The sequence below is a fragment of the Podarcis filfolensis genome (assembly GCF_964270895.1).
Source record: "Podarcis filfolensis genome assembly, chromosome: 11".
NCBI classification, from domain to species: Eukaryota; Metazoa; Chordata; class Lepidosauria; order Squamata; family Lacertidae; genus Podarcis; species Podarcis filfolensis.
This window is the reverse complement of record NC_139613.1, coordinates 33,154,692-33,181,028: the sequence shown is the minus strand read 5'-3', so window position 1 is coordinate 33,181,028 and position 26,337 is coordinate 33,154,692. Positions and strand designations below refer to the sequence as shown.

General features: G+C 40.4%; 1 long non-coding RNA gene across 9 annotated transcripts in view; it reads left to right on the top strand.

Moving 5' to 3' along the window:
- LOC310745048 overlaps positions 1-26,337 on the top strand; it is a 133,503-nt gene that overhangs the window by 90,122 nt on the left and 17,044 nt on the right. For all 9 annotated transcript variants that reach the window (XR_014539846.1, XR_014539847.1, XR_014539848.1 and 6 more), the window contains exon 3: positions 24,951-25,069. This is a non-coding gene — a long non-coding RNA (uncharacterized lncRNA). The remainder of the gene's footprint in view (positions 1-24,950; positions 25,070-26,337) is intronic.

Sequence of the window (26,337 nt, the reverse complement as noted above, 5' to 3'; positions counted from 1 at the left end):
GATAGCCGTGTTGTCCTGTTTGTGGCTCAGTAGCTTTTTGTGCTGAGGCAGAGAGCAGAGTTAATCAGGGGCTCGAGAAGTAATTATCGGAAGAGTTTGGGTAGTACAAATGCTTGGGTAAACAGCGATTGTTCTTTCCACAAAATTCCGAATGGAAACAACAATGCTGGCATTGTCCTCCCCTTCTCATTAAGGGGATTCAAAGATGGAGCTGAGCACTCTGAAGCGGATGGGAAACTGACAGGGAAACTGTACTCTGAACGAATCTCTCATGATCCCACTACAACAGTCTCTGGCTTTTGGCATCAGCAGTGCCAGCTGCATTGGGAGAAGCCAAGCCTGTCATACCATCTTCTCATCAAATCCTCAATATACAGGGCAAAAGCATAGTTAGAGCTTAATGAAGAAACAAATACAAAAGGCAAGATTAGGCCTTGTTAACACTTGCATTCATTTGTCCTTATAAAAACCCACACCGAAGGGTTTTCCTTGGGAGATCTGGTCCTTGTTTTTCTTCTAAAAGATCAGCAGTATTGGCGAGGCCTTATTTTCATAAATGCTCTCTTGTTTTCTTGTTTTCTTAATTTCCTCGTCGGTTCTCGCTGCGGCTGTGCAAATATTAGGCAGTAAATTGCTTTTGCCAAAAATGACATTTAAAGCGGTTCCACCAGTGACAACTGGCCATAAAGATATATGTTAACATAGTTGAGTCAGCCAAACAAAAAATGTCGTTTACTCTCCACTGTAAGTGTTGTTGTTTTTTCTTTATGATTTCCTTGCATGCTTTACTGATGCAATAACACCTTCCTGGAAATGGTTATGGGGAACTTTATCTGTTAGGAGACAAAAAACAACAGCAAGAGCTCCCAATCAAGGAGACTTGAAAATGAGCTGATGCTGCATTTGATCAAACACAACCCTGTCACCATTAAGGGTGCATGTATGTATGTATGTATGTATGTATGTATGTGTCTGTCTATCTATATCTATCTCTCTATCTCTCTATCTACTATCTATCTATCTGTCTATCTATCTATCTATCTATCTATCATCTATCTATCTATCTATCTATCTATCTATCTATCTATCTATCATCTATCATCATCTATCATCTATCTAGTGCTATTTTTCTAGAAAAAGAGATGCCAGAACTCACCACGAATGCCTCCCTTGATCTCTTAAAATGGCAATAGAGCCCACCTGAGAGGTGCTGGAACTGAATTCTGGCTGAAAAAAAGTCCCCTGTCTATCTATCTATCTATCATCTATCTATCTAGTGGCAGAGCTTCATGCTCCGGCACTGGGGGGCGGAGATCAGATGGGGGTGTGGCTGGCACGTGTCCCGGCGGCGTGGTGCACACCCTGGGGCATGGCACCCAGTGCAGGCGGGGGGGGGCAGCCGCGATGGCACCCCACCAGGATCGCACTGCTGGGGGCGGTGCACTTCCCCCACCTCCTCTTCCTCCACTAGTCTGCCTATCTATCTATCTATCTATCTATCTATCTATCTATCTATCTATCATCTATCTATCATCTGCATGTGCATATGTGTATTAATACAGTGGTACCTCGGGTTACAGACACTTAAGGTTACAGACTCTGCTAGCCCAGAAATAGTACCTCGGGTTAAGAACTTTGCTTCAGGATGAGAACAGAAATCGTGCTCCAGCAGCATGGTGGCAGTGGGAGGCCCCATTAGCTAAAGTGGTGCTTCAGGTTAAAAACAGTTTCAGGTTAAGAACGGATCTCCAGAACAAATTCAGTTCTTAACCAGAGGTACCTCTGTATATGAATATAAAAAGCAGACTTATTCTGAGTGACCACTGGTCTGTCTAGCTCAGTTGCCTGGCAGTGACGCTCCAGACATGGAACTCTCCCAGCCCCACCTGGAGATGCTGAGGAATGAACCTGGGACCTTCTGCATGCAAAGCAAATGCTCTGCCTCTGAGCAACAGCTCTTCCCCTCAGCTGGGGGGAGGAGGGGTCTCTGGACTGAGCTAAATTTAGTACTCATTTTAGACCAGGGGTGCTGTGCAGGGGAACTGAATGCAGCCTAGCATGCTGAATATAGGGGTCTTCTAATTTCATCCTGGCATTGGGATCAAACCACATACAAAAACTTGATCCATACACAGATTGGGTTCTCTGGATCAAAGCAAAGATGTTCTTTAAGACAATCTGGCTGGAGGCTTTTCTGCATCTTCCCACCGACCTTTAGGGTTGCCGTATTTCAAAAGTTGTATTTCACGAAAGGTGGGGTGTGTGTTTTGGCCAGTTTTTAAGCTCTCTCTTTTTTTGATAATTGGCAAAAGCAACACTGCTGACATGGCTTGCCATACGTCCAGATTTTTCCAGACATTATTCCAATTTCTGCCCAGACACTGCTACAGTTTTTGAGTTATGTCTGGGAAGTTCCGGACGTATGGCAACCCTACCCACCTTGTTTGCTGGTCACATAACCCCTTGGCGCTTGGTAAATATATTCAAGACACACACACACACACACACACACATCGCCTGCTCACAGAGTTTGAGTGGAGAAATGGTTGGAGGGAAATCAGTGAGGTATTCCCTCTCCCTGCCATTGCTCCACTCAAAAATCATAGCTTGAGGTTGCTTTAGGTACTTCTTCGCAGGGCACATGCCTAAACTTTAGAACTTGCTCCCACGAGAGACAGTGATGGCCACTGACTGGATGGCTTAAAAAGAGGATAAGACATGGAGGATAAAGCTAGTAATGGTTCTGGCCACCAGGGCTATGTTCTAGCTTCACTATCAGAGGCTGTATGCCTCTAAATACCAGCTGCTGGGAATAGCAGGTGGGCAGGATGGTGTTGTGCTCAGGACCTGCTTGTGGTCTTCTTATAAACATCCGGTTGGCCAATGTGAGAACAGGATGCTGGGCTAGATGTGCATTTGGTCTGATCCAGCAGGACTTTTCTTGGGTCAGAAACAAACAAATGACAATTTTAGGGGAAAGATACATGTGAATCTGTGTCAGATCAAGTTTGGGTCTAAGGCCAAACTGCACATGTGAAAAGGTGGTGACGCTGCCCTTTTTGCACAGGAAAAGCTGCTTCTGGAAGAAACAACTGAGATCAGACAAGCATTTTTACACCACTGATTTAAAATGGAAGCTTATTTATTTATACACAACTTTCGGAGATCCATAAAAAGCAACTATACCAAAAGAAATTATTGTGAAAAGAATTAATATTTAGGAGCATGTGCTGTATTTTGTCATTGCTCACGGCACCATATTACCAAAGTCTGTCCCTGGTGGAAGGGAAGGGAAAAGAATTTAACTTTTGTCCAAACTGCATTTCCACAAATGAGTGTTTTCATGTGTGTTTGTTTGTGTGTGTGTGTGTGTGTGTGTGTGTGTGCATGCAAAGAAAATGAGCCCTTGGCTACTGTTATGTATGTAAGACAGTATCTACTGTGAAACTGCAATTAGTTACACCACTAATTTAAAATGGAAGCCTATTTATTTATACACAACTTTCGAAGAAACATCTCCACAAAGTGGAAATCTCAACCCCCCCCCCTCTCTCGTGTTTGCATGCATTGCAATCTTTCTTCAGAGGGCAGTTGCTTGGCACCTAGGTGGCAATAAGACCAGGCTGGCTTCCTTAGGAGTTCCACAGATGAAAACACTCTCTCCCTGGTAACACTTGTCTCAGTTCTTATGGTGGAGGTACTCAGGGAAGGGCATTGGCCAGTGATCTCGAAGTATGGCAGATTGATAGAGGAAAAGGCATTTCTTTGTCTCAAAGCTTAATGAAGTTAGTCCTGAAACGGATGATGCAGCAGAATAGGCACTGCTGCACATCACATGATGTCTTCGAGTTCTTTCAATACACATATTTGCACAATTTATGTAAACAATCTCAATATAAAACATTTATATTTGCAAGGGTATTTACTAATAAGATTTGTGAAAGGGGCATTTGAGTCCTTATTCCACTAAGCAGTTTACAAAGCATAATTTGTTTGTTGAAAACATACATTAACAGGTGGATGCAAGTGCACAGACAAACAGTGACAATCAAATGCCATTGTAAATGTAGTTTTCTACAAAGATCGCCACATATATTGAAATGCAAGGGCTCCAGAATATTTGGAATCATTGCAGGTTTCACATCAGTAGTAGTCCACATGGTAGTCTGGCTTAGTTTCTGCTTAGCTCGGCAGGGCTGGGATGGCACAGGTGGATTAGGGGAGCACAACGAGTTTGCTCGCCACAACAATGACTTAGAATGGAAGGTGAGAGGCAGGTGTGTGTGCTGAATCTTGGTGTTGCTGAAATTTTAAAATCCAAAGTCTGCCACGGTGGGGTGGGGGTGGAGTAGGATGGTGGTGAGTACCTGTGTGCGTCTGTGGATAAGGTACAAGTTGCATGTGAAAGGAAAATGACATAACCAATTACAGGAGAGGCATAAAAATACTTTGAGAGGCATGCGGAAGAAAAAATATTAAAGAAATTCATATGGAGCTCAGCTAGTAGAGCATGAGATCTTGATCTCAAGGTTGTGAGTTCAAGCCCCATGTTGGGCAAAAGATTCCTGCATTGATGATTCTCACAGTCACTTCCAACTCTACAATTCTTTGAAAATTGCCTTCTCCACTTAGAGATTCTGGACCAGCAATCCCTGCCTAAAATGGGGAGGCTGAGTCTCAATACCTCCAGAGCAAATATGTCTGAACTCATTGTGAGGAAAGCTGAACTATGGAACTCCTTGCCACAAGGAAAACACTGTGGGAAAGAATTTAGTTATCTCCAAAGAGTGATTGGATGGCAATAGAAAATAATGTCAGTAACTGCCTACTGATTATGTCAAATCATGCCTCCATCTGTTACCATATTGCGACTGGATCTGGTTCTGAACAACTATTTTGTGACTAGTGTGCCTCTGTAATTTTCGATCATTTCAAGTGGGATCTGGAGATAGAAAATTTAAGAACCCCTGGGGTAGACTAATATTCTTTCCATTTTTCAGTTGGGGGGGGGGACAAAAACTGACAAAGTTCTATGCAGAGAAAGAGAGATTGAAGCCAATTTCAAAATAGTTGTGTTAAATGATTATCATTATAATATCTTATTAGTTTTAGAAATGTTGATGCAATTATGATTTGTATTCTGAGAAGTATATATTGTTTTGATTGTTGTGTGCTTATAGATAGTAAGCCGCCTTGGGCATAACCTCTTAGGGAAAGATAGCATATAAATAAACTGAAGCTGGTGATTAAAAGGGCTTTTATTGCCTTTGCATTGTAGGAGATCAGAGGATGAGAAAATAGTGATTTGCTTAAGGCCCCCTAGGCCATAGTTGAGGTGAGAGTTGACCCAGAAACTTCCTAGCTCTCAAAGGAACCAATATAGATTTTTTTTTCATTACTGTGATGCAACCATCATTTAAAAATGTACTGTGGGTTCCAGTTAACCACCACCCTAATTTCAGAAATAGTTTGTTCATTTCCAAGCGTTCCATCTCACACCAATATGGTTGAGAGCCAGGGTAGGCAACTGATTAGAATGATGTTTTATTTCATGCACTTATTTAGCTGCTTTGTTTTGTCTGTGTGGAATACCTAGTTCATTTGGCAAAAATGAACAGAACACCCACAAAGATGGGTGAGCACCCCCAAATTTGATTCAGAATGGATTCATGTAGTATAATCAAATTTGGGTTTGATTTAGATATACCCAGAATCAGCTTGTTTTAAAGTCAGGCCCATTCTGAGCTTCAGATCTTCTCCTCTTCCAGTGAGACTACTGGGAACCAACATAACCAGAGGCCTCCCCAGTCCAACACCATTGTGAGCTGAGAATAATCTAAATGATACCTCTCACCCACCATCTTGTCTGGACCATTTTCAAATAACACACTGAGATTTGCAGCTAGAGAAGCAGAATGTGCTGCTTGACACAATAACTTCACATCATCACTTCATGGCAAAGCCATGCTTTTGGGATCAAGCTTCATTTCTGTTATCATCATCATCATTATTTATTAAATTTGCATACCGCTTTTCATCCAAAGATCACAGTGTGGTTCGCAACATAAAAATACAAAATTAGAACACAAAATACATAATAAAACAATAACAAACAGAAACTAATTACCTCTTCCCACAAGCACATTTAAAAAGCCATCAATTGTTTAATCCATGGGTAGGCTAACTAAGGCCGAGGGGTCAGATCCGGCCAATTGCCTTCTAAATCCAGCCCATGGACGGTCCAGGAATCAGCGTATTTTTACATGAGTACAGTCATACCTCATGTTGCGGATGCCTCAGGTTATGTGTTTTTGGGTTGCAGACCGCAGGAAACCTGGAAGTACTGGAACAGGTTTCTTCTGGGTTTCGCTGCTCATGCATGTGCAGAAGCGCCAAATCACGCTGGCGCCGCGGCAGATACGGCACTTCAGGATGTGAATGCTGCAGGTTACAGATGTGCCTCCATCACAGATTATGTCCACAACCCGAGGTTCCACTGTAGAATGTGTCCTTTTATTTAAAATGCATCTCTGTGTTATTTGTGGGGCATAGGAATTCGTCCATTCCCCCCTCCCCCCCAAAAATATAGTCTGGCTCCCCACAAGGTGTGAGGGGGACAGTGGACCGGCCCCCTGCAGAAAAAGTTTCCTGACCCTTGGTTTAAACATCCACACATTTATTCAGTTTTAAGTGCCGTTGAGATCAGTGGAACTTACTCCATTGTGCGTGCAGACCATTCCACAAGTTAGTTTAGTTAAACTTTCTGATTAATGTTAGAAAGCAGCCCAGTTCTACTTGTGAGTGTGCTGTCAAATACATCCTGGCAACCACCCACCAACCAGTAGCATATTGTAGGGGGGGCAGGAGATCAACAATAGCTGGCCCTCCAGATTCTGTTAGACTATAACTCCCATCATCCCTTGCATTGGCCAGACTAGGTTGGACTGGAGTCTGGAGGACCACAAATTCCCCACCTTGGAACAGGAAGAAGCCATGCCTGTGACCTTGTTTCTTGCTTGTTTCTTGTACATAAAGATGAATCTGCTGGATCAGGACAATGGCTCATCTTCTAGACCAGCATCTTGTTCTCACAATGGCCAGCCAGATGTCTGGGGGGATTCTGCAAGTTGGACATGAGCGGAAAAGCACTCTTGCCCACCTGTGATTCTCAGCAACTGGTATACAAAGGCAACATGTCTCTGACAGTGGAGATAGAACATAGCCATCATGACTAGTTGATAGCTTTGTCCTCCAACTTCTAGTATTATGTGATCATGAAGGCTAGCACAGCCTTGTGCCAACAGCAGTAACAGTGAGACATTATGGTTCTTTTTCTGAAAGGGGATCAGTAGCAAAACAGCATTGGGTTGTTAATTGCAGGGTGCATGCAGACTGTCAACATTTTCAGGTGGGATTCAATCATGTTGAAATTAGGCCATGAAATTATTGTTGACTTGGAGGTCTTGCACAACAAACCCATTTTCCCCAAAGATCAGACTTTTTTGCTGTATGGAAAGTGATGGGAAATGCACTGCAAAGTGTGAAATGACACTTGCTGGCAAAATGTCTGTCTCAACTCGGTTGACTGTAAGGCAGTGCTGACATTCTTAGGTCAATCTTTCTCCAACCAATTCTTGCTTCATAATATAACCGAAAATATTAAAGACACACTATAGGTGTCCTTAAGGAGAAATCTTTGGCGGTTTTATTGAGGGGGTAGGGAAAACAAACGCTGCATTGCTAATATAATTAATTTTCCCAAGAACATTTTAACAGATCCTAAATTATTTTGAGCAGTAATCAGCACCTGGTATGTGATGCAAGGCAGAAATCAGGCGACAGAAAGCCTGTCACATAGCAGAGCAGCTTGTGCCTCTATGGCTGCACATGTTGACGCTAACCATTTGATCAGCGGTGACTGGCTTTGTTTTGTTTTGTGTTTTCTGTTTTGTAAATGCCACCGCAAGCCCAATTAAAATGCAAAGCATCTTGGCCGTACCATTACTAATAAGTGATGCAGGGTTTCAGGATATGGCAAAAATGTCAGTTGAAGCTAAGCCTGGGGATTGAACAGTGGTAATGAAAGGTGGTGCCATAGGCCCAGCTGCAGCGCCTGTGTCTACTGTATATGGAATCACTGGAATGGCAAAACCAGTTTAGGTTCAAGGTCGCTGCTGACATTCAGCTGTCATGGCTTTATTGTCTGCATGCCTTCTCGCCATCGAAACATTCAAGAGTACTTTATAGCAACCACAAAGAACCAGTCAATTGATACCATTACACTTCATGCACACATAAGCCACAAGCCTGTTCAGAACTGTTGATACAGTCTAACATTTATTCATTAGCCGCACCATTGAAATTGCAACTTGCCAAACCTCACTTCTAACAACGTAGATGTACTTGTTTAGCGTAAACATTTAGCTTTGTCTTTTTTCCCTTCAGATTTTGCACAGCCTTCCCTAATTGAAAGAACATAATCTGCATTTTAATGCCAGGCTGTTTGTGGCCTATGGAGAGAGAAAGAGAGAAAGAGAGAAAGAGAGAAAGAGAGAAAGAGAGAAAGAGAAAGAGAAAGAGAGAGAGAGAGAGAGAGAGAGAGAGAATCACCTTAGAAGATTTCAACTGTTTGTGACTCTATAATAAATGCAGGCAGGTAAACAGAGATTGTATAGATACATTAGATAAGATGCATATGCGCAGGGAAAGAAGGGGTACTTATTTAGTTGGAGAGTGCCATAGAAAGCCAATTGCTCAGAAATGAAATAAGAGTCTGGAGTGAAAAGGAGGAAAACATAAGCTTGGGTCAGGGAAGAGGCAGTGATTAGCTCCATTGTTAGGGGCTCTTTGAGCTTCCTTGGGTCTGAAGAAAAAAAATCACTAATGAATCTATTGAGGCTTGCCAGAACTTTGTGTGGAGGACAAGTTAAGTTATGGTGCTTCCCTAAGACATCGTAGTACAGCATGTTGATACGGAAAACAGAGCATGTGTCTTTATTCAACACTTATGCACAGAACCCAGAAACACCTTTAAGGCTTTATTTTACACATATGTTATGTTCCTAGGCACTTCTCCTTATAATGGGAAAGAAAATGAGCAATAACCTACTAAAGCCTTTTTTTTTTTTTAAGGAAAGCATGAAAACTAGTAAACATAAGTTCAGATCCACAATCCAGGTGCTAATCAGTGCAAGAAGGGAAATATATATATTAAACACCATATATATATATATATATATATATATATATATATATATATATAACACCAAATGTTTGTTGGGTCAGCTTTCCTATTCACAGCTACAGGATGATTGTTTAATGCAATTAACATTGAGCTAGTTTCCTTTTATGGCTTTTCAGTGTTAGTTGTTTATTTTTCCAAATCAGCCTGATTATTAACAAATACCTCCAGGCAAAAAAGAATGCGGAGCTCTTCACTTTAAGTCGCAATATGAGTCTGCACATCAAAAGTCACATTGGGGGTGCAATTCTGCATACACCTGATAGTGAGTTAAGTCTCTTGCGTTCCATGGGACTGCTAAGAAACATGCTTAGGATTTCACAGTTAATTATTTTACCTGGTGAGATGTGTGTGTGTGTGTAATATTCCATTGTTATCTGTATCAAATTTTAGTGGATGTGAAATGCACTAGAAGATACTATAAAATGGAGCTCTATTATCACAGAAGAGGTATAGCAGAAACGGGCAGAGCAAACGTCTTATGCACTGTCCTTACAACATGTCTCAGTTTTGATGAGTGGACCACCTCTCCAAAGGTTATAAGGTTGCTGAGAGACACAACAAGGGGGCCAATTAGTGTCAATTATTATGGTGTTTGGGAGTCAATGAATACCTCTCCTTGATCACATTTTGACCACTTGATCCAGCATCCTAGAAGTGAATGTTTGGTACAATCCACAGCCGTTTATTCAGAATGGTGTTGCTGAAATTCTCATGGAGGGATATGAGGATAGACTGTAGTCTCACTGTCTGGTTGTTTATAGCCTCCCTTCCCTGTGTTTCACTTGATTCCTGTCATTCTTTTTTGTTTTTGTTTGAACCTTAAGTCTTTTTTTTATAATTGTGGAAAATGCAAGGTATCACCCCAAACATGCGAAAGTCTTTTTAAACAGGGAAAAATAGAATAAAGCTCTTGTTTTGGAAAATATCAGAATATCCACATGATTATTTGGACATCAAGGAAAAACCTGTGACTACAGTCCAGAATGTATAGAGCAAGCAAAATGATCTTTGCAATCTGTTCTCCACCTGGTTAATGAATGACTGCAACACATCAAACTCATAGTCACACATATCTTACCTGTGCATGAGTTCACTTTGAAATGTTTGAAGTGGTTGAATATAACTGCTAGGGAAATGTATCCAAATATTGTTGTCAAGTGCATAATGTTTTGTTTTTTTCACAGTCAAAGACAAAGTTTGCACATAGACATTCTTTCACTGGCATCTGACTGAGGACAAGTTGTCTGTCAGTGTGATGATTAAATGTGTAACAATATACAAGAGACCAAACTGGTTGAAGTGACATCTTTAATTGGGCGAATTTATATTGAGAAAGGGGTTAGCAAGCTTCCAGGTAACAATCAACTAAGCATATACTGAACTACACATCCAGAAGAATGGAAATGTAGCTGATGATGCATGGGCCGTTAAGATACTGCATAGCATTTTAATATTGATTTATTGTTTATTTTACATTCACACCCCTCCAAAAGAAACCCTGACAACACCCCTGCCAATCTGAGGCTGCTTCAAGTTTGTGAAGATAGATTTTACAGTGCAGCACTTTTTACAAGAGTAGAGGAGGTTGGAAAGGGTTGCAGCTCAAGGAAAGAATGCAGGCTTTGTGTGCAAAAGGTCCCAGGTTCAGTCCAGGTGGCACTGGAAAAAGAATCATATCTGAAACCCACTTGCTGAAGAACAATCCCATTGGTTTACATCAGATCTGGAATGAGCGGGTGATGGACTGCAGCTTGAAATTTGCTTTGTTATTTAAATTTCATACAGGTATTGTTAAGAAGGAGGCTTTTCTCAGTGCCTAGACTCCAGCCGCCCACAGCACACTTACCACTGGAAGCATCACTTGCATTGACAGAACTTGTTCTGCCAAAGTCTTTTGAGGGATACACATGATGCTGCAGTGCTGGTGTACTCTTACATTAGATCAATGGTTTGTTGCCATCTTGAATTTACTACAAAAAAAATGAGATCTCTTTTATTTTAAATTGGTCACGATTAAGCCAAAAGTAGGTGCATTCATTGTTTGTTTGTTTGTTTACAAAAATTCTCACGGTGAATCTTTTATAACAGATAACCAACTTGACAACTTTAGCATTTTAAGGCTTGTTTATTGTTTGGCTTGTTGATGTTTACCAAAGGAGACACTTCCTTTCAGGTCCAGTCCTTGGAACCTCAGGGCTCTCTTTTAGCCACTCCAGCCTCACAGAATTAAGGCTGACATGTTTCGAGTCTATTCCTTTGTGAAAACAAACATAAAACAACGGCTCGGGCTTTCTAACGAAACTCTTGAGCCAGGCAAGCCTCAAACTTTCCCCCCTGTTCCTTTTACACATCTGTATATATACAATATATATATACATGAAGACTATCAAAAAGAGGGGTACAACTGGATAAATCAACATGAATTTGAAATCCACTGCAGCACATTAAATGGTGGAGTCTCACTGAAAGAGAGGACGACCCTGCGGCTTCTTGCCGTTTGAAGCTAATTGTTTTGGTCAGGATGGAAACGTCTGGAAGTCCAGTGCAGTGTCCCACCAGCAAGGCTTCAGTAACTGAGCTGGCCTGCAGAGAATGAACCCACTTTGTAGCGACACAGCGGGCTCAGACACCACCTATTCTGCTCTCCAAACTGTCATGCATAACAACTTTATTGTGCTAAATTGAACTTGAAAGCAACCAAAGGCTATGAGAAGGAGACGCTATGAGAAAAGCATGCTGTCAGTGCTGGCAAAGGCTGACCTGGAAAGGAGGCTCAGAGACAGGAGAATAAAAGATCAGGGCCCATGAACACAGCATATTGTTTCATTTTAAAGTATGATTCCCATACCAGAGAAAGTAGCAAATGTGATGTAAATTTATTTAAATAGATTCCGCTGCTAAAAAGTTTGCCAGCCGCTCTTAGCCAACTTTCCCAGCTCTCTGATTCGTTACATACAGTGGGAATATAATGACATATAGTCATCATTGTAACAGCTTCTTTGCAGGGGCACAATGATGATTAATAGCTAGCAGCAAATTTTCACATGGGCTCTAAAGCACTATAGCACTAAGCAGCCAAACACTCCCAAATCCCCCTTTTCTGTTCCACTGAAAAGTCCTCTCCTTGTACCTTGCAGATATGAACAAAGCCTATCTTAATTCCAATCAGCTTTTCCTCATTCAAAGAGACCTTCTCTTTTTCATAATTGATTCATGTGCATTTTTAGTCTTTCAACCAAGCCTGAGCTATTTTTCTCCTTTTCTGTGTACTTTTCTGGTAAGCAGAATCATTTAAGCAATAATTTGTTTTATTCTTTTTTAAAATAATAATAATAATAATAATAATCTGCTGAATAGATTTTTCTTCGATTAGTTTGAGATTATCATTATTTTTTAAAAGTAGAGTAATACCATACTGAAGAAAATAACTCTTCACTTTCCGAGTTCTTTGAAATGCGTTACCTTAGAACTCTGAGGTAGCAGCTCAGAGTAAAACTCTGGCAAAGATAAGTCAAAGACTTGAGTGCAACAACAATGCATTGGCTCTATTTATTGTGCCAGCCCTTATTCCCATGAGAGATTTATAGCTGAAACTGTGGAACATAGACCTTTGAAGGGGGAGGGAATTATTTAATAGACAAAAGCAACTTTGAAGGTATTTCAGTTTTGTAAGTTTATTTTTATTTTTTTTAAAAGGCTGCCTGAGTATTTCGGAATTACTTGATCTTCTACACTACAGCTATCTTCCAGTTATCACAGAAATGATGCATGCTACTGCTAAAGGCTAAATTTTGCACTCACATTTCAATGGTTTTTACACTTGTATACAGCTCACTTCTGGGACTTACTTCCTATTTACTTCTGTACAAACATGAAATTATAGCCTTTTAAGGTTATGATTTTCTGTCTCCTCCTCACAGGATAGTTCCATTTAACAGAGGCATTTTGAAATAAAGTGGTTTGAGGATTACTGTATCTTTTTCTAATCCAAGTGTGGATACACCTTATTAATATTAAAGTAGCAAACAGATTTTAGATGCCAGTCCATCTCTTAGATTTCTTCCTGTGTATCTGCTGTACAGTGTGGTCCAAATACTAAATCTGTTACAGTACTTTATTTTAAACACATAACAAAAGGGATTGGCTAGAGTGCTTGAATTTAAATCAGTTTCTTCCTACTTAAGGTCTGTGGGACCGAAGGCTATGGTCATAAGCACAGTGATCTGGAAGCAAGTTCTGTTTAAATCACTGGGAATTACTTCTGAGAAAATGGTTTTAGGCATAAATTAGCTTGAATCTGACCATCTTCAGTTTACACTGTTAATGCAACACTGTTTATGAGCAAGGTCCATGATGTGAAAAATAGAATTAACGTACCTAAGAACTCTATATGTGGTCAGTGTTTTTATTTATATTTATGATTATGAATTACATTCTAGATAGAAACACAATCCAGTATGATTTTAATAGCCGTTTTCCCCCTGCTGATGCATCTAAAAGATGAGCCACTAAGGTTCAGATACAGATAATTTGTCTGGCCATGAATCTCTATGGGCCATTTAGGGACATCTGGCTAGTCTAGACAAGAAGGGTGTCTTGTCAGGTAATTAGCATACAACAAGGAACCTGCCCAGTCAGATGCTGAGCTGCAGTTGTATTCACCATATATCTGATGCAGTATGAGTGATAAGGACAGCATACAGGGCCCAATCCAGACAATCTTAATTGGAAATGCAGCCCTATGGAATGCAACCCAGAAACAGACATGCTTGAGTCCCACTGATGATTTAAGCATTCCTACATTTCCCTGTATTGCATCCATAGAGTCATAAGAACACAGGAAGCTGTCTTATCCTGAGTCAGACCCATCTTGTTCAGTACTGTCTACACACCTCTCCAGGATTTCAAGCAGGAGTTTTTCCCAGCGTCACTTCGGATTGAACCTGGGTCCTTTTACAGGCAAAGCATGCATTCTACCACTACTGTCCATAGTTTACGATATCACATACCCTACCAGCACACTGCAGGCCACATTTGAGATGCATAAATTTAGCAACCACTCTCTATTTGAGCAACTTGCCTTGTAATTAGATTTGTAGTACCTGATTTGCTTCTCTCACACATATCTCCAACAGTGTTACTCAGCTGAGTTTAGTAGAGCTCCTCCTGATTAATGTGTATCTATATATGAAGGGAAACAGGCCTGTGGGGTTTTTGTCATGTGGTATAAACCCTCAATGAAGTGGAAATAATAGTGCAAAGCTGGCTTTTTAGCTGCAACCAGAGTGTGTCGTGGCTTTTACTTCACTGGGAACCAAGCTACACGGTTATATCTTGCAGAGAGCTCTCTCATGGCTCATATGAGAATTTTTAGTTCATCATTTTTTTTCTCCCCATTTAAGTTGCTCAGAATTGGTTAAATATATATTTTCCTCCTAATATGTACTGTACAAAGGTATGCTGATAATGCTTACATTAGTCGTTGAACACAAAATATTACCTGCCTGACAGAAGCAAAATCCTGAAACTGCAGATAGATGAAGGTAATCTCTTCATTGGTTTATGGACCCAAAGTTTTCAGACAGAGTAACAAATTTAAATGATGTCCCTGGGTACCAAGTATTGCATTCAGGTGTCTGTGGTAGCTGTAAAGTATGTAAAAATTTTATGTAGCCAGAAAACTCTGAACTGAATACACACTAAGCAAGAAAATGTGTAGCATGCATGCCTGCACTCTTGATGCCTCCTGAGGTGTAGATGAATAACTGACATAAGGGGCTCAAAATCTCAACGCAAGCTCACCCAACACATTCTTGTTGCCTGATGTACCTTCTGAGGGAGAATAAACCAATCCTGCTACTACTTTGATTGGTGCATGCATAGTCAGAAAATACACAATTTTCATATTCAGTGCACTTTCACATGAATGTGCAAGGAACACACACACAAATGCACAACATAAAAATGATTCCTTATGCTACATGCTCAACATGCGTACTATCCTGATGATGTATACAAGTGGACAACATCCATTTGGGATAATGTATATTAAATGGTCAATGCATGTATTCTCTATTTGGGGATTATTGTGGGGGCAACATAGGACAATGTTGTGGAGACTGTATATTAGCACTGAGCCTCTTGGGCTTGCCGATCAGAAGGTCGGCGGTTCGAATCTCTGCAACAGGGTGAGCTCCCGTTGCTCTGTCCCAGCTCCCGCCAACCTAACTGTTCAAAAGCACGCCAGTGCAAGTATATAAATAAGTACCGCTGTGGCAGGAAAGTAAACGGTGTTTCCGTGCGTTCTGGTTACTGTCACAGTGTTCCATTGTGCCAAAAGTGGTTTAGTCATGCTGGCCACTTGACCTGGAAAGCTATCTGTGGACAAACTCTGGCTCCCTTGGCTTGAAAGCGAGATGAGTGTCACAAACCAATAGTCGTCTTTGAGTCGTCCAGGTGTCCTTTACCTTACCTTTCACCTTACCTATTAGCAAGGCAACACATTAAATGGCCTAATTCCTTAGGAACCTCTGGATCCAGGGTTTGATTTCTCCATCCTGCCTCTGATACATATCATCTTATTTGTGATGTATCTATGACATAGCATTTTTTTTGCATATCTTGGTCTGAATAAATCCAATAAATAAATATATAAAATAAGAACCACACAGCTGATTAGGACACATGCTACCTCAGCAAACATCATGCCAGTCTGTCTGGTTGCTAAGCAACACCTCTACCTCTCCCACTTGGCTAGTTGACTCTAATACTAACTTAATTAACACTCTAGTTGCACATGGAATGATCTCTGCTGTTGCACTTCCAACAAAAACACTGGTACCTTTATGTAGCTAGGAATAAGCTGCTAAAATGATCCACTCACATAACTAAGCTTCTGGGCACTTATCACTTGCTGAACCCAAGAACTGTGGGTGGATATCCAATGCACATAGGAATGCTCAATACTAGCACAGATGCCATTTTCTCACACAGCATGTTTGAATGCCTTCTCATTTGGCCTGTGAGGCCATTTGGGGAAAGCCATGCCCACTTGCTTTGCACCTGACATCAATCAAGCATTTGAGAACCACTGGGCAAAGCGCTTTGCCTGTCTTGTGCTTCATGTTTAGCCAGCTAATTATGCCAGGTGATGGACAGGTGAGTTGCCTTGCCCACCTGCCAAAATTGGCCCGAGGGGATTGGGGACAGATAAGAGAAACTGGCTGGTTAATACTAATTTCCTGCCTCTGCTAGTTGCGTGGCGAGGCCCCAGGTCCCCCACAGCTCCCTAAGATAATAAACACACGGACACCAATATTTTGGGTTAATGGGATAAATTAGGCCACAACTTTATGGGTTACAGATGTGAGCAGTTTGGCTTAGGCATTGGGTGAAACCAGACTATATCCTAATGACAGTCTAATGACACTTTAAAGACTAATAGTTGGGAGAGGGGTGAAGGTTAGTGTGACATCAGCTTTTATGGACAAGCAAGTGTCACCATCTTCATCACATGAAGTGGACTCTACTCCATGAAACCTTAGTGCCCAAAGTGTCAAGGAATCTTTACAGCTAACTTTCTGGAATAAGATTGTAGAGCAACTCATAAGTTCAGGATGAAAGGAAAACAACGTTAAGTGGGGAACCTCCTCTTGAAATGTCTTATATCAGATAGTTCCTTCCAATCACGCTTACATTCCAGACCTTGAAAAAACAACCTACAGAGCTCATTCAGTCCTGTATTTCTCCTCTTCTTTTTCCACTCTCAGTTACAAAAGAAAGCAATTGAAGTCTCACCTGGATAGTAGTCAACACATTTTGCTTTTCTGTTTGGAGATGCCCCTGTTCACCTGGCAATCCCCTTCCAGCAAAGCAGGTTGAATAAGGCAGCAATCCCATACTACTTACCTGGAAGTAAGCCCTATAGAATTCAGTGGGACCACACTGTATAGGACTCATAGATCTATTTCCTTTTGAAATAGGTAGCTATTCATCTGATTTCAATCACAACCCTTTTTCACTTTCATATACTCATGGCAGTTTTTTGCCCTTTTGTTCTTTTAAGATGCTTGGACATAATATTTTTTATTTTTTGCCCTTTAAGACTCATACTTGCAAGTTAATATCTTGCCTCAGACTTTTTTTGTTATCATTTGTGATAAATGAAAAAAAAAGTTATTATTAAAGAGATGTTGCTATTTGAGGCTCTAAGTAGAAGAATAGCTTCAACCTTTCCTGACTAATTTTGGTGTACTTTCCAAGTGTTTGATTTTTTTGCTTTTGTGAAATTTTAGAGATACAGTTTCTTCCAAGATGCAACCTTCAATGGTCTTTATTGTTAAGGATGTAACCAGATGCTCTGCTAAAATGTTAGGGTCACTCAGTGGAAAGCTCTCTCTTTCTCTTTAAAGGGAAGGTAGGTGGGTGGGTAAGGTCAAAGCTACAGCGTTCCTTTACTTTGTCAGCAGAAGAAGTAATCTGGATGTATGTTTTAGAAAAATCTCACTCCGAGCACAGAAATAAAGCCCAAGCTAGAGCTGGTTTCAAATTTAATATCTTTCATTGAAATCTGGGTCTTTTGAAATCCAATGCAAGGTAGAACTCACAAGGTGGGATTTTTTTTTTTATTGTAAGGATTAATTGCATTTCTTAGCTCAAGTCTGGATAAGCTCATATACATCTTTTCCACTTGACTTGTGCCTTTGCACATGATATAAGCTACTGTCACATGTTTCGGAATACCTGATCTAGGTTTAAAGCCTGGTATATAGGTTTCAGTGCTCCAAACATTAACTTTTCTTCCCTTAATGTGATTTATACCAATTAAGAAGGAACTTGAGCACCCTTTCTAGGAAAGTCTGACAGTAATGGATATAAATGGTATAGTAAGATTGTAATTCAGGTATTGCTGTTGGGCTTCCGTGGCATTATTTTTTTCCTAAGGTGAGTGTTTGGTCTTATGTTAAATCTCTGGTACAATGTTTAGATACCCCTCCAGTCTCATTTCAGATTACTTCTGTCACACTTCTCAGCCCCAGTCAAATTTGATGCAGTTGTATTTTCCTCTCCAGTTCTGATTAGTTTTTAATTAACTCTGGTGCACTACATCTATATTTCCCCCTTGCTGTGAGTTGGATAGAATAAGTAGGATTAGAGTGAATGGGGCACTGCCCCACTAACTTCAGTCTGCCAACCCCTGCCTGTCTCCCTTCTTACAATCAGTTCGGAAGACAGCACTGCCCAGCAGCTTCCTTCTCCTAATAACTCCGCAGAGAGGAAGATGGGGACAAAACTAGAATCAGTTGGCTATGCCTGTCATTGGCTCTGGCCCCACTTACTGTTGGTCTCCCTTCGATCTGTCTTTCCAGCCCTGTTGGGCACCAACCACAACCGAGTAGCAGCCTTCCAGTTGTTATCCCAGAAATATGAGGTGGCATGTAGAAAAAGTTGGGGCTACAGCAGTGAAGATGACGGCAGAGACTTCTGCAGGGACCAGGTCCCTGGGCAAGCAGGCACATTGGGAACAGCTCCTGGGGCAGCAGAATAAAGCCAGTTTGCCTGCCCTGGGGGCAGGGCTGTCCCCGAAGGGGTGACACCAAAGGGGATCATCCCTTTCAGGTGGCCTTTTGAGGGTGGGATGAGGTTAATCTGTGGTTGTTTTAACTTGTATTGTATTTTTAGCTCTTTTTTTAGTTAAGTTATTTTGTTTTAAGGGGGGAGGGCAGGACTGTCTGGGAGTGGGCCCCAGCTGACAGAATGGCTGGGGCAGGTTCCACTAGGGGAGATGCACTGGGACACCCAATCTCAATGATCATGGGTAGGAAGAGGAGTTAGGGCCAGACCATGTCATTACTGAGGAGGCAGGTTTAATCATTGAAGACTATCGCTACCTCCAGCTCTAGTCCTGACCAGAAGGATACAGGAATCAACAAGTGCTTTGTAAGCTGCCCAATTTGTTCTCCCACTTCACTATTCAGTATATTTTAAAAGTTTGCCTTTTTTATACAAGTGGATTAAATTTGCAGACATTAGGGATAATGCCTAATAAACTACAGGCAAATAGGTCCAAGGGCTTTTGTACTGAACACCTTTAAAGTTTCTCTCTCTCTCTCTCTCTCTCTCTATAGATAGATAGATAGATAGATAGATAGTGGTACCTCGGGTTAAGAACTTAATTGTTCTGGAGGTCCATTCTTAACCTGAAACTGTTCTTAACCTGAAGCACCATTTTAGCTAATGGGGGCCTCCTGCTGCCGCTGCGCCGCCGGAGCATGATTTCTGTTCTCATCCTGAAGCAAAGTTCTTAACCCAAGGTAATATTTCTGGGTTAGCAGAGTCTGTAACCTGAAGCGTCTGTAACCTGAAGCGTCTGTAACCTGAAGCGTCTGTAACCCGAGGTACCACTGTATATATAATGTTTTTATAAAAACAAAACAAAAAGGGAGGCAGAAATGGATGAAATTTGCAGGCATTCTTACGCCTTCTGAAAGAATTAATCCTGCCAGGATAGTTGCAGTGGTGCCTCCCCCGCAAAAAAGGGATAGCTGTTACAGGTTTAGAGTGGGTAAAGAACAAATAACTTTTTCTCTCCTAGTCAGTGTTTTCTGGATAATTTGTCTGAAAATTGCAGATACAAGAGAGGTTCCCCTGGTAACTTGCTAGGAAAAGGTCCAGGAGCATTTGTGCTAGGCACTTTTAAGTTGATTTGGGGATGAGGAAAACTAAAATGGATTTGCTTTCTGAGTAAAACCACTCTCTCTGATTACAGGCATATCCTGTCAGTCACAAAGAACTTTTCCTCTACCTTCTTCCTATTGTGTTATTTGCTCTCCCTTCTCGCATCACTTCATTAGTTCGTATATGGTAAGCTTAGAGACACTACTTTCACTTTTAGTAGATGCTTGTTTGCACCACAAGGTACTTCAGGGGTCCCTGCTTTACCTCTGAAAGGCCCCCAAACTCTCTAAGTTACCCCTACTTTGATACTGAACCTGATGCACACACCCTGCTTTCTACACTTTGGGTTGGGAGAAGAGATATAATTTGGTGGCAGATTGAATAAGGAGGATAACAGAAAGGAAGAAATCAAAGGTATTTATTTACTTCATTTATTTATCACCCAATTAACAATGTTCTCTGGGCAGTTAACAATAAAAGACAATAAGAACTCTAAAAATAAACAAAATGAAGCCAAGCAAAGTACAAAATTAGGTAACTAAATATAGCCAGCAACAGCAAACTATAACTTAACACAGAAGAGCCAAGAAAACTGAAGATCTTAAAATGATCTTCAAACACAGGTAGATAAAAAGCTCTTACCCTGGAGCTGAAAAGACTAGAATGTCGGTGCAAGGTGAGCTCTTAGGAGGAGGGAATTCCACAACTGATATGCCACTGACCATACATCATTTGGTGAGGGCATACAAAAACAGGCTTCCAGAGAAATGTTTAGGTTCCAGATAGGTGAGCAGGTCAGATCAAGGCTTTATGCCGGGTGAATAGGAAGGGTTATGATGTCAATGGATTCATAAAGTAAGAAATGGACATAAACACAGAGCAACACATAAAAGCACCTTTTCACCAAAAACTTGCTCTATCCCTTGTGGTGTTTCTGGAAATACTAGGTATTGACAAATTTGTCAATGCTGGTACAGTGGTACCTTGGGTTAGGTACTTAATTCATTCTGGAGGTCCGTTCTTAACCTGAAACTGTTCTTAACCTGAGGTACCACTTTAGCTAATGGGGCCTCCTGCTGCCGCCATGCGATTTCTGTTCTCATCCTGAAGCAAAGTTGTTAACCCGAGGTATTATTTCTGGGTTAGCGGAGTCTGTAAGCTGAAGCGTATGTAACCCGAGGTACCACTGTATTTCTTAGTTCTGCAATCTGAAATTGTACTGTTTCTGTGTCAGGTTGCACATCCTTTCCTTAAAATCCATACAAAAAATTCAGTGCATTTGCATGCCCTTTCCTCTTAATCTGCTTATTCTGTGCACAATTTTGCCAAATACAGTGGTACCTCGGGTTAAGTACTTAATTCGTTCTGGAGGTCCGTACTTAACCTGAAACTGTTCTTAACCTGAAGCACCACTTTAGCTAATGGAGCCTCCTGCTGCTGCTGTGCTGCCAGAGCACAATTTCTGTTCTCACGCTGAAGCAATATTTCTGGGTTAGCGGAGTCTGTAACCTGAAGCGTATGTAACCCGAGGTACCACTGTATATCCATTTTTGCAGAATGTACTGAGAGGCCCTTCTATGAGGTAAAAAAATGCAAGTGTAATATAATGCAACATCTTTGGCCAAGGCCAGGAATGGAGAACCTATGGCCCTCCAGATGTTGTCAGACTACAACTCTCATCATCCTGACAATTGTCTATGCTGGCTGGAGCTTATGGGATGCCACATCTGTGGCAGCATGCCCAAAAAATCCAAATCAGCACCACCCTGCAACTATACCACTGTAAATGGTAAGCATTTAAAATCTTACGATGAGTAACAGCACAATCTTAATCATTGCACCAGTTTGGATTCTTTTCCACCCAGGATGGCTACCAAGTCCTTTAAGTACCTAGCAAAGCCCTTGCAAGGAGACCATGCAGGTAGAAATTTTAATAGATTGCAACCAAATATTGTGTCAATCAGACATCACCATTCTTAGAGCCTTAAAAAAGTTCTAGCAAAAAGCAAACAATAACGGGAATATAGGAATTTCATTTATTTCTCTCAAAATACAGTTATTAACAGAAAAGTCTATGTCAAAGAATAAGATTCTTCTGCTACATACTACTAACATTGCAACTGCTGCTAAGATACTATATATACCCCCTTAACTGCTACATTGCTTAGATCAGAGGAGTCAACCTTCTTCAGAAAATATAATACAGATAGCACAAGGCAAACATATGTCAGAGATTGAAAAGCTGCTACTTGTTGAGACAGCAAAATGTTCAGTTTCTCTAGATAATTCCACCTGTCAGTTAATCATGAACACGGTTTATTGAGCATCCAATCTGAATTTTTAACTGGAAATAAAATAATAAGGAATGCTCGGTTTTTTAATGTTAAAAACACTTTCTGTTTTCAGGCAATGCTTTTTAAATATTACTTCCAGGGAGGGGGTAGAACTTAAGTACTATATCTGAAACCTCTCCTTTTCTTCTTACATAGATAAAATGTGGAAAAAAAAATAAAAAGACAAATACCCAGTTCTGATCTTTCTGTTAACTAAACAGTTTTAATTGCTGTTTATCATGTTTATGTTTGATTCCCTAAATTTGATTTCATAAACCTCTCCTGTAATTACAGTGCTGAGGTGGAGAAATTGTCCCATCTCAGCGCTGGGCAGTGAGGAAAGAATTAATCTGTCCTCTCAGCTCAGCGCTGAGATGAAGAGATCCATCCCTTGCCCCCTCTCTATATGAAAGAGTGTGTGTGTGTGGAGTGTGTGTGTGTGTGTGTAATTTGTATTTGTGGGTTCAAACTTTGGAAACCAGAGGATGGTGGGATTTCTGCCAGTATAAATGATTCAGGTCACTTTTAGAATGGGAAAGCATCTCAGATCCAGGTATCACACCTTCACTCTTCTTCTTGTTGTTTAGCCATTTAGTCATGTCTGACTCTTCGTGACCCCATGGACCAGAGCACACCAGGCACTCCTGTCTTCCACTGCCTCCCGAAGCTTGGTCAAACTCATGCTGGTAGCTTCGAGAACACTGTCCAACCATCTCATCCTCTGTCACCCCCTTCTCCTTGTGCCCTCAATCTTTCCCAACATCAGGGTCTTTTCCAGGGAGTCTTCTCTTCTCATGAGGTGGCCAAAGTATTGGAGCCTCAGATTCAGGATCTGTCCTTCCAGTGAGCACTCAGGGCTGATTTCCTTCAGAATGGATAGGTTTGATCTTCTTGCAGTCCATGGGATTCTCAAGAGTCTCCTCCAGCACCATAATTCAAAAGCATCAATTCTTCGGCAATCAGCCTTCTTTATTGCCTTCTTATGGTCAGCTTCTTTATGGAAGTGAGAGCTGGACCATAAAGAAGACCACTTTCACTCTAGAGCAGTATATATGTAGGTATGTTGATCATATTGAAAGAAAAGCGATTTTTCATCAGAATGTTTGCTGAACTATTTTCTGCTCTGTTTTCTTTCACAACTGAAATTCCCCATCTCTTGAAAAAGAGACACAAAACCTGCTTTTTTGCTATAAAACCTGGTTTTCACTAGAGCTGTGTGTAAAAGACCTCTCAGATTATTCACCCTATTCATGAGAAGAGGAACTCGAGAAGCCATTTCATTTAATTCTTTCAGGAAGAAGATAAATATTCAAATTTTGGCAGGGGTGGGAGTGGATGAGGGTTACCAGTAACAGTGTAGCACAGCTTATTAGTTTTGGTTTTCCTCCTGAGAGGTTTGTTTGTTTGTTGGCACTGCCAAGCTGGTAGCCTGGCAACCATTTTCCATTATCCACAATGCCTGTGGCCTACCATTATTCTGTGGTATTGTGAGGGGGAAATGGTGGAGAATATTTGGAGAAAATTCTGCAAAGTGGTCTTCTTTTTCTAGGGTAGTGAGAAAACGGAAGTATCAGAAATTTGTCGGGCGACAAAGGGCCTCACGTGAATTTCAGCTCAAATCCAGTCTCAGCCAAATCAAAATCTGGCCTCGGGAGACCAGGGAGAAGAGATGGTGGAAGAAGATTGGGAAAGTTTAAAGTTTATATATAGAAATATTGTAAAATTAATGACTGTTAGAAAATTGTTGGAATGAAACTTTATGGCTTTAGCAGAAATGTTATAAGGAGTTAAGTATAAATATGTACTTTAGTATTAATGGGAAATAAGGTTAAAAATATTCATAATGATAAAAATAGAGAAAGATGGAAAGGAATTGCTGAAACAAGTAATAGAAGTGGAATACAAAAAGGGAGGTGAGAGGAGGTCGATGAAATAAGGGAATGAAAGATAGAGTAATGATGGCTTGGTATATGTTTTTAAATTGTTGTTGTTTTGTTTTGTTTAGTTTAGTGTGTTAAGGATATGTTTTGTATTGTTTATATATTGTATTGTATTGTTTTTCTCTTTTTTCTTTTTTCTTTTCTGCTCTATATTGTCTTTTTTTCTTCTTTTTTCTTCTTTTTTCTTTCCTTGTAATTCTTAAAAGTAATAAAGATTATTTAAAAAAAAACAAATCAAAATCTGGCCTCATAAATCCACAGTCCTTCAATTTTTCACCTCTCAGTGTTGAAAGGAGTTGGAAATTTGAAATCATACTTGCTAGTTATGAAAAAATACAGCAGTTTTAATTAACATTTTGTACCTGTGACAATCTCTTGACAAATGGAGAAAAAAAGAATTGTTTGCTGCTCTCCTCAACCTATTGGATGTTCCTTTATTTGTTCTTAGTTTAGATGTTGTTGTCTGTAATGCCATTGGCTAACAGAAGTAAAACGCCCTTTAGGGAATTATAATTTGGCACTATAATAGACATACATACAGAATTAAAATTTGCTTGGATTTTGGGGAGATAAATACTTTCTGGGAGTCCAACAATGTTGTTTTCTTGCCTATGCTGTTTTGTTTGTTGATGTATTCTAATTGTTGCTTTGAGATTCATATTTTACCATGTTGGAACCACCCTGGGCTCCTCTGGGAGAAAGAGAAGCATATGAACATAGTAAATAGTAAATAACCTAAACCCTTTACTCTTTCAGGTGTATGAAACTTCCATTCTAGAGAAAGCTGGTGTTCCACGGTGACCAACGATGTAATCCCACGCATGTCTGCTCAGAAGTAAGTCCCATTGAATTGCGTGGGACTTATTCCCAGGTAAGTGTGTATCAGATTGCAGCCTTAATGACTGAGATTAGATGGTTTAGGCAACGCCCTGTGCCTCAGTCACCTCTGTGCAATATCAGGGTAATAATAGTGAGGAACTTAACAGCGGTATTGTAAGGTGTATTGAAATTGTGCATGTGCAGCTACTGAGCATTCTAAAATGATATATAAATTATTATTATTATTACCAAAAGAGATGCAAACGAAAGTAAACTAAAATTGTGCTTGAGGAGAATAATAGTGAAGATAATAGGCTTGCTGACAGAGGTAAACACATATAATAGTTGACTCATGCATTCTTGAATGCTTAGCTAATTGTGCTAAGGAACAGGAATTAAGCACACACAAAACAGAATGTTGGAGACACAGAATCCTGAATGACATGTGATTATATTTACATAGATAATGAGACAATAAATGTAAAAAATAAAGGTATTCATTTCATCTTTCATAATTACCTGGAAAATGTTTAAATTAATAACATTCATTGAGGAACAGAGAAGAAGTTATAGCAAATGCTTTATTTTGAATTAACTATGAAGGATTCTTGCAACAGGGCTTTGTATATTCTGCTCTGGTTTGGATTTACTGAATAATTTAAGTTCATTTCTGATGTGAGTTTCAGAAAATAGACAACTCTTTTCATTTCTATCTCAAATCCTAGGTTGCTTTGTTTTAATGTATTTCAACCTTCAAAATGTTGTACCAGTGTACAGAAATACCTCTATATTGGTAGGCAGATTGAGAGCTGTGGCTGCCGCTATTTTCACAGGAATATTCTTGGAATTTTGTATTTTCCTGCAATGTAATGTTACCATTCTGGTCAATGGTTTCCATTCAGGTAGGCAGGGAGTGCCCAGAACACAAACTACATGTTGGATCCAGTGTTGAATATAGTGCCATTAATGCCAGTAAAAGAGGCTTCCGAGTAGGAGTGTTTGGAATTGTGGTATAAACTGATTTGCTACAGCTACTCTTTCCATGAGTTGTGGAAGTGTCCTTGGTTTGTGTAGCTGACCATGAACAAGGGACATATATTGTATTTTTGGAATTTATAGGAATCTGGGAGTAGCTACTTATATCTATGACCTGGAGCAGTGGTATATAATTTAGTTTAAACAAGACCTTCCTTACCCGCCCAAGTGTAAGCAGTGAGTAACTGATTAGTTAATACTATGAACTATTACGTCTGAGTAATAAATATGAAATATAAATGATTCTGCCATTTAAGATTACTAACTGATCATTTCTGATGAGGCTTTC